This window comes from Arachis ipaensis, chromosome B10 (genome assembly GCF_059453495.1).
Source record: "Arachis ipaensis isolate K30076 ecotype BB chromosome B10, ASM5945349v1, whole genome shotgun sequence".
Classification (NCBI taxonomy): domain Eukaryota; kingdom Viridiplantae; phylum Streptophyta; class Magnoliopsida; order Fabales; family Fabaceae; genus Arachis; species Arachis ipaensis.
The window spans coordinates 95,259,530-95,269,176 of NC_142435.1; the positions used below are offsets into that span (position 1 = coordinate 95,259,530).

The 9,647-nt window shown below is 37.1% G+C and overlaps 1 non-coding gene across 1 annotated transcript; it reads right to left on the bottom strand.

The window, feature by feature from the left end:
• Positions 1 to 9,191: 9,191 nt before the first annotated feature.
• LOC148580940 (small nucleolar RNA R71) lies at positions 9,192 to 9,299 on the bottom strand. The gene has a single exon (XR_015899441.1). It is a non-coding gene; the product is annotated as a small nucleolar RNA R71 (small nucleolar RNA).
• Between the last annotated feature and the right edge of the window lie 348 nt (positions 9,300 to 9,647).

The following is a 9,647-nucleotide window of genomic DNA, read 5'->3' on the forward strand; positions in this document are numbered from 1 at the left end:
ATTTTTAAATTGAAAATTTGATTTGACTCATAAAAACAACTAGATTTTAAAAATTTTTTGAAAAAGTCAAATCAAATTTTCGAAATTTTAAGAGAAAAAAAGGAAAGATATTTTTTTTATTTTTGAATTTTTATGATGAGAGAGAAAAACAAGAAAAATAATGCAATGCATGAGAATTTTAGATCAAAACATGTGATGCATGCAAGAATGCTATGAATGTCAAGATGAACACCAAGAACACTATGAAGATCATGATGAACATCAAGAACATATTTTTGAAAAATTTTTAATGCAAAGAAAACATGTAAGACACCAAACTTAGAAATCTTTAATGCTTAGGCACTAAGAATTCAAGAATGCATATGAAAAACAAGAAAAGACACAAAATATGCAAATGCAAAGATCAAACAAGAAGACTTACCAAGAACAACTTGAAGATCATGAAGAACACTATGAATGCATGAGAATTTTCGAAAAATACAAGATGCACATGCAATTAACACCAAACTTATAACATGACACATGACTCAAACAAGAAACAGAAAAATATTTTTGATTTTTATTATTTTCTAAAATTTTTTTGGATTTTTTGAAAAATTAATTGAAAAAGAAAAATAAGGATTCCAAAATTTTTTAATATGAATTCCAGGAATCTTGCATTCTTAGTCTAAAGCTTCAGTCCAGGAATTAGACATGGCTCACTAGCCAGCCAAGCTTTCAATGAAAGCTCCGGTCCAAAACACTAGACATGGCCAATGGCCAGCCAAGCTTCAGCAAACATAGATACCTCTCATGTATACAACAACTGATATTTCATCCAACTTCATATACTTATGAGTGGAAGCCTCAGTCTAAAAGAATTTAGACATGGATTTACAGCTAGCCAGGCTTCACATACTTCATGAAACACTAGAATTCATTCTTTAAAAATTTTGAGTAAATTTTTTTTTTCGAAAACAGGTGAGAAAATTTTGAAATATTTTTGAAAAATTTTTGAAAAGAAAACAAAAAGAAAATTACCTAATCTGAGCAACAAGATGAACCGTTAGTTGTCCATACTTGAACAATCCCCGGCAACGGCGCCAAAAACTTGGTGCTGTTGCCGGATCAAACTTGGCACTGATGTTACCGGACCAAAAGCTTACCGAAAACTCGAACAATCCCCGGCAACGGCGCCAAAAACTTGGTGCGCAGAAATTGTGATTACACTTTGATTATGTAAAATTCATTGCACTTTCTTTCCCTGGCAATGGCGCCAAAAACATGATGCCAATACCATGGTTCACAACTTCGCACAACTAACCAGCAAGTGCACTGGGTCATCCAAGTAATACCCTACGTGAGTAAGGGTCGAATCCCACGGAGATTGTTGGTATGAAGCAAGCTATGGTCACCTTGTAAATCTCAGTCAGGCGGATATAAAATAGTAATGGGGTTTTCGAAAATAATTAATAAAATAGGGATAGAAATACTTATGTAAATCATTGGTGAGAATTTCAGATAAGCGCATAGAGATGCTTTCGTTCCTCTGAACTTCTGCTTTCCTGCTGTCTTCATCCAATCAGTCTTACTCCTTTCCATGGCTGGCTTTATGCAAGGGCATCACCGTTGTCAGTGGCTACATCCCCTTCTCTCAGTGAAAATGGTCAACGCACCCTGTCACGGCACGGCTATTCATCTGTCGGTTCTCGATCATGCTGGAATAGGATTCACCCTCCTTTTGCGTCTGTCACTCACGCCCAGCACTCGCGAGTTTGAAGCTCGTCACAGTCATTCAATCATTGAATCCTACTTGGAATACCACAGACAAGGTTTAGACTTTTTGGATTCTCTTGAATGCCGCCATCATTCTAGCTTACACCACGAAGATTCTGATTAAGAGATCTTAGAGACACTCATTCAATCGAAAGTAGAACGGAAGTGGTTGTCAGGCACGCGTTCATGGGGAATGATGATGATTGTAAGGTTCATCACATTCAGGTTGAAGTGCGAATGAATATCTTAGAAGCAGAATAAGTTGAATTGAATAGAAAACAGTAGTACTTTGCATTAATCTTTGAGGAACAGCAGAGCTCCACACCTTAATCTATGGAGTGCAGAAACTCTACCGTTAAAATTACATAAGTGAATAGAGGGTAAGCATGGCCGAATGGCCAGCCTCCCATGGAGGTCTAGAGATCTAAAAATGATCAAAAGATGTCTAATACAATAGTAAAAAGTCCTATTTATAATAAACTAGCTACTAGGGTTTACAGAAGTAAGTAATTGATGCATAAATCCACTTCCGGAGCCCACTTGGTGTGTGCTTAGGCTGAGCATGAATGTTACACGTGCAGAGGCCATTTGTGGAGTTGAACGCCAGGTTTTGATCCATTTCTGGCGTTCAACTCTGGTTCTTGATCCATTTCTGGCGCTGAACTCCAGAATCGGGCAGAGAGCTGGCATTGAACGCCAGTTTGCGTCATCTATTCTTGGCTAAAGTATGGACTATTATATATTGCTGGAAAGCCCTGGATATCTAATTTCCAACGCAATTTGAAGCGCGCCATTTTGAGTTCTGTAGCTCTAGAAAATCCATTTTGAGTGCAAGGAGGTCAGAATCCAACAGCATCAGCAGTCCTTCTTCAACCTCTGAATCTGATTTTTGCTCAAGTCCCTCAATTTCAGCCAGAAAATACCTGAAATCATAGAAAAACATACAAACTCATAGTAAAGTCCAGAAATGTGAATTTAACATAAAAACTAATGAAACCATCCCTAAAAGTAACCAGATTCTACTAAAAACATACTAAAAACAATGCCAAAAAGCGTATAAATTATCCGCTCATCAATCATTGAGGTACAAGCTGCAAGAATCTCACTGGAGATGGCAGACAATTCAAAGAAATAAGCTTATGGACTTGTAGAGGATATCTTGGTAAAGGTTGAAGACCACTACATCCCTGCTGATTTCATAATCCTAGAGACTGGAAAGTGTGTGGATGAATCCATCATCCTTGGCAGACCCTTCCTAGCCACAGCAAAAGCTGTAATTGATGTTGACAGAGGAGAATTGATCATTCAAGTGAATGAAGACTCCCTTGTGTTTAAAGCTCAAGGATATCCCTCTATAACCAAGAAGAGGAATCATGGAGAGCTTCTCTCAATACAGAGTCAGACAAAGCCCCCACACTCAAACTCTAAGTTTGGTGTTAGGAGGCCACAACCAAACTTTAAGTTTGGTATTGAACCCTCACATTCAAACTCTAAGTTTGGTGTTGGGAGGTTCCACCATTGCTCTAAACATCTGTGAGGCTCCATGAGAACCCACTGTCAAGCTATTGACATTAAAGAAGTGCTTGTTAGGAGGCAACCTAATCTTTAATTATCTATGTTAAATTTCTCTTTTCTTTTGTTATTTTATATTTTCTATAGGTTAATGATCATATGAAGTCACAAAAACAATTGAAAAAGCAAAAATAGACTGAAAAACAGAATTAAAAACAGAACACCCTGGAGGAAAAACTTACTGGCGTTTAAACGCCAGTAAGGGTAGCAGAATGGGCGTTAAACGCCCAGTCTGGCACTATTTTGGGTGTTTAACGCCAGAAGTGGGCACTAGACTGGCGTTTAACGCCAGAAAAGGGCAAGAAGCTAGCGTTAAACGCCATAAATGGGCAGCAGCCTGGCGTTTAATGCCAGGATTGGCAGAAAGGGGCATTTTTGCACGCCACTTAGTGCAAGGATGAGAAATCCTTGACACCTCAGGATCTGTGGACCCCACAGGATCTCCACCTACCCCACCTCTCTTTCTCTTCTTCACCCACTCACCAATCACCTCAATACCTCTTCCCCAAAAATCCCTCACCTATCAAATCCCACCATTCTCTTCACCGCTCACCTCCATCCTTCATAAAGCCCCACCTACCTCACCATTCAAATTCAAACCACTTTCCCTCCCAAACCCACCTATAATGGCCGAACCATACCCCCCCCTCTCCACTCCTATATAAGCCCATCTTCACTCCTTCATTTTCACACAACATACACACTACTTCTCCCCCTTGGCCGAAACACTAAGCCCCCTCCATCTCCTCTATTTCTTCTTCTTCTACTCTCTTCTTTTTTCTTTTGCTCGAGGACGAGAAAACCTTCTAAGTTTAGTGTGGTAAAAGCTAAAGATTTTTTGTTTTTCCATAACCATTAATGGCACCAAATGCCGGAGAAACCTCTAGAAAGTGGAAAGGGAAGGCAAAAGCTTCCACCTCCGAGTCATGGGAGATGGAGAGATTCCTCTCAAGGGTGCATCAAGACCACTTCTATGAAGTTGTGGCCAAGAAGAAGGTGATCCCCGAGGTCCCTTTTAGGCTCAAAAAGAATGAGTATTTGGAGATCCGACATGGGATTCAAAGAAGAGGTTGGGAAGTTCTCACCAACCCCATTCATCAAGTCTGAATTTTAATGGTTCAAGAGTTCTATGCCAATGCATGGATCACCAAGAACCATGATCAAAGTGTGAACCCGGACCCAAAGAATTGACATAGAGGAAGACATCCTCACTGATGAGGATAAGCCCATCACTAAGAAAAGGATGGAGCAAACAAGAGATCCCACTCATGGACATTAGGAAATTCCTCACCATGAAACCCCTGAGATGCCTCAAGGGATGTATTTTCCTCCACAAAACTATTGGGAGCAAATCAACACCTCCCTAGGAGAATTAAGTTCCAACATGGGACAACTAAGGGTGGAGCACCAAGAGCATTCCATCCTCCTCCATAAAATTAGAGAAGACCAAAGAATCATGAGAGAGGAGCAACAAAGGCAAGGAAGAGACATTGAGGAGCTCAAGCACTCCATAGGATCTTCAAGAGGAAGAACAAGCCGCCATCACTAAGGTGGACCTGTTCTTTAATTTCCTTGTTCTTTATTTTCTATTTTTCGAATTTTTATGCTTTATGTTTATCTATGTTTGTGTCTTTATTACATGATCATTAGTGTCTTAGTGTCTATGCCTTAAAGCTATTAAAATGAATCCATCACCTTTCTTAAATGAAAAATGTTTTTAATTGAAAAAGAAAAAGAAGTGCATGAATTTCGAATTTTAAAACAGTTTAATTATTTTGATGTGGTGTGATGAGCGGATAATTTATACGCTTTTTGGCATTGTTTTTAGTATGTTTTTAGTAAGATCTAGTTACTTCTAGGGATGTTTTTATTAGTTTTTATGTTAAATTCATATTTCTGGACTTCATTATGAGTTTGTGTATTTTTCTATGATTTCAGGTATTTTCTGGCTAAAATTGAGGGACTTGAGCAAAAATCAGATTCAGAGGTTGAAGAAGGACTGCTGATGCTGTTGGAATCTGAGCTCCCTACACTCAAAGTTGATTTTCTGGAGCTACAGAACTCAAAATGGCGCGCTTCCAATTGCGTTGAAAAGTAGATATCCAGGGCTTTCCAGCAATATATAATAGTCCATACTTTGGCCGAGTTTAGATGACGTAAAAGGGCGTTGAACACCAGTTCTACGCTGCTGTCTGGAGTTAAACGCCAGAAACACGTCACAAACCAGAGTTGAACGCCAGAAACACGTTACAACCTGGCGTTCAACTCCAAAAGAAGCCTCTGCACGTAGAAAGCTAAAGCTCAGCCCAAGCACACACCAAGTGGGCCCCGGAAGTGGATTTATGCATCAATTACTTACTTCTGTAAACCCTAGTAGCTAGTTTATTATAAATAGAACTTTTTCCTATTGTATTAGACATCCTGGATTGTATTTTTGATCCCGTGATCTCGTTTTGGGGGCTGGCCATTTGGCCATGCCTGGACCTTTCACTTATGTATTTTCAACGGTAGAGTTTCTACACTCCATAGATTAAGGTGTGGAGGTCTGCTATTCCTCATGAATTAATGCAAAGTACTACTGTTTTTCTATTCAACTGAACTTATTTCGCTTCTAAGATACTCATTCGCACTTCAACATGAATGTGATGAACGTGACAATCATCATCATTCCCCCACGAACGCGTGCCTGACAACCACTTCCGTTCCACCTTAGATTGGATGATTATCTCTTGGATCTCTTAATCAGAATATTCGTGGTATAAGCTAGATTGATGGCGGCATTCATGAGAGTCCGGAAAGTCTAAACCTTGTCTGTGGTATTCCAAGTAGGATTCTAGGATTGAATGACTGTGACGAACTTCAAACTCGCGAGTGCTGGGCGTAGTGACAGACGCAAAAGGAGGGTGAATCCTATTCCAGTATGATCGAGAACCTCAGATGATTAGCTGTGCTGTGACAGAGTATTTGGACCATTTTCACAAGAGGATAGGATGCAGCCATTGACCACAGTGATGCCTCCAGATGATTAGCCATGCAGTGACAGCGCATCGGACCATTTTCACAGAGAGGATGAAAAGTAGCCATTGACAATGGTGATGTCCTTACATAAAGCCAGCCATGGAAAGGAGTAAGATTGATTGGATGAAGACAGCAGGAAAGCAGAAGTTCAGAGGAACGAAAGTATCTCCATACGCTTATCTGAAATTCTCACCAATGATATACAAAAGTATTTCTATCTTTATTTTCTGTCTATTTATCATCTGTTTTCGAAAACTCCTTAATCAATTATTATCCGCCTGACTGAGATTTACAAGGTGACCATAGCTTGTTTCATACCAACAATCTCTGTGGGATCGACCCTTACTCACGTAAGGTTTTATTACTTGGACGACTCAGTGCACTTGCTGGTTAGTTGTATCGAAGTTGTGAATGAAAAACGATTTATTAAGACGTGCGTACAGAGTTTTTGGCGCCGTTGTACACCAAGTTTTTGGCCCTGTTGCCGGGGATTGTTCGAGTTTGGACAACTGATGGTTCATCGTGTTGCTCAGATTAGGTAATTTTCTTTTTGTTTTATTTTCAAAAAAAAATTTCAAAAAAAAAAAAATCTTTTTTCAAAAATCTTTCAAAAATTTCTCATCTGTTTTCGAAAATTATTCTAAAATTTTTTTTAAGAATGAATTCTAGTGTTTCAAGAAGCATGTTGAAGCCTGACTGGCTGTAAAGCCATGTCTAAATTCATTTGGACTGGGGCTTCCAACCCAACATTATCAAGAGCAAGCTAGTTGTTGCTAATCCACTTGCTGCTGTTTCAGATCCAAAAGATTTACATGCTAAAGCTTGACTGGCTATTAAGCCATGTCTAACCCTCAGATTGGAGCTTTAGAATAAGAGTGCAAGATTCCTGGAATTCATATTAAAAATTTTGGAATCCTTATTTTTCTTTTTTACACTAATTTTCGAAAAATATAAAATAAAAATACAAAAAATTAATAAAATAAAAAAAATCAAAAATATTTTGTGTTTCTTGTTTGAGTCTTGAGTCAGATTTTAAGTTTGGTGTCAATTGCATGTTCATCTTGCATTTTTTGAAAAAAATCATGCATTCATAGTGTTCTTCATGATCTTCATATTATATTGTTTTGTGTTGTATGGTGTTTTTCATATGCATTCTTGAATTCTTAGTGTCTAAGCATTAAAGATTTCTAAGTTTGGTGTCTTGCATGTTTTCTTTGCATAAAAAATTTTTCAAAAATAAGTTCTTGGTGTTCATCTTGATCTTCAAAGTGTTCTTGGTGTTCATCTTGACATTCATAGCATTCTTGCATGCATTCATTGTTTTGATCCAAAATTTTCATGCATTGCATCATTTTCATGTTTTTCTCTCTCATCATTAAAAAATAAAAAAATCAAAAAATATCTTTCCCTTTTTCACTCATAAATTTCGAAAATTTGAGATGACTTTTTCAAAACTTTTTCAAATCAAATTTTCAATTTAAAAAAAAAATCTTATCTTTTTCAAAATCTTTTTCAAAAATCAAATCTTTTTCATTTTTCTTATTTATTTTCGAAAATTCTAAAAATATTTTTCAAAAATCTTTTTCTTAATTTTATCTCATAATTTTCGAAAATAACATCATCAATTAATGTTTTGATTTAAAAATTTCAAGTTTGTTACTTACTTGTTAAGAAAGATTCAAACTTTAAGTTCTAGAATCATATCTTGTGATTTCTTGTGAATCAAGTCATTAATTGTGATTTTAAAAATCAAATCTTTTTCAAAACTAATTTCAATCATATCTTTTCAAAAATATCTTATTATCTTATCTTTTTCAAAATCATATCTTTTTCAAAAATTTGATTTTAAAATATCTTTTCTAACTTCTTATCTTCTTATCTTTTCAAAATTGATTTTCAAATTTGTTTCAACTAACTAACTAACTTTTTGTTTGTTTGTTATCTTTTTCAAAACTACCTAACTAACCCTCTCTCTCTAATTTTCGAAAATATTTTCCTCTTTTTCAAAAATTCTTTTTAATTAACTAATTGTTTCAAAATTCAATTTTAATTTATTTCTTTTTTTAATTTTCGAAAATTACTAACCATTTTTCAAAAATAATTTTCGAAAATTCTCTTTCTCTCTCATCTCCTTCTATTTATTTATTCATCTACTAACACTTCTCTTCATCTCACATCTCTGCTCTCCTCACCCTTGTGTTTCTTTCCTTACATTACATTCTTTTCTTCTTCTTTTCTTCTACTCACACAGGGACCTCTATACTGTGGTAAAAAGGATCCTTATTATTATTTTTCTGTTCCCTCTTTTTCATATGAGCAGGAGCAAGGACAAGAATATTCTTGTTGAAGTAGATCCAGAACCTGAAAGGACTCTGAAGAGGAAACTAAAAGAAGCTAAAATACAACAACCTAGAGATAACCTTTCAGAAATTTTCGAACAAGAAGAGGAGATGGCAGCCGAAAATAATAATAATGCAAGGAGGATGCTTGGTGACTTTATTGTACCTAATTCCAATTTACATGGAAGAAGCATCTCCATCCCTACCATTGGAGCAAACAACTTTGAGCTGAAACCTCAATTAGTTTCTCTGATGCAGCAGAACTGCAAGTTTCATGGACTTCCATTTGAAGATCCTTTTCAGTTCTTAACTGAATTTTTGCAGATCTGTGATACTGTTAAGACTAATGGAGTAGATCCTGAAGTCTACAGGCTCATGCTTTTCCCTTTTGCTGTAAGAGACAGAGCTAGAGTGTGGTTGGACTCTCAACCCAAAGATAGCATTAACTCTTGGGATAAGCTGGTCACGGCTTTCTTAGCCAAGTTCTTTCCTCCTCAAAAGCTTAGTAAGCTTAGAGTGGATGTTTAAACCTTCAAACAGAAAGAAGGTGAATCCCTCTATGAAGCTTGGGAGAGATACAAGCAACTAACCAAAAAGTGTCCTTCTGACATGCTTTCAGAATGGACCATCCTGGATATATTCTATGATGGTCTGTCTGAATTAGCTAAGATGTCATTGGATACTTCTGCAGGTGGATCCATTCACCAAAAGAAAACGCCTGCAGAAGCTCAAGAACTCATTGACATGGTTGCTAATAACCAGTTCATGTACACTTCTGAGAGGAATCCTGTAAGCAATGGGACGCCTCAGAAGAAGGGAGTTCTTGAAATTGATACTCTGAATGCCATATTGGCTCAGAACAAAATATTGACTCAGCAAGTCAATATGATTTCTCAGAGTCTGAATGGAATGCAAGCTGCATCCAACAGTACTCAAGAGGTGCCTTCTGAAGAAGAGGCCTAT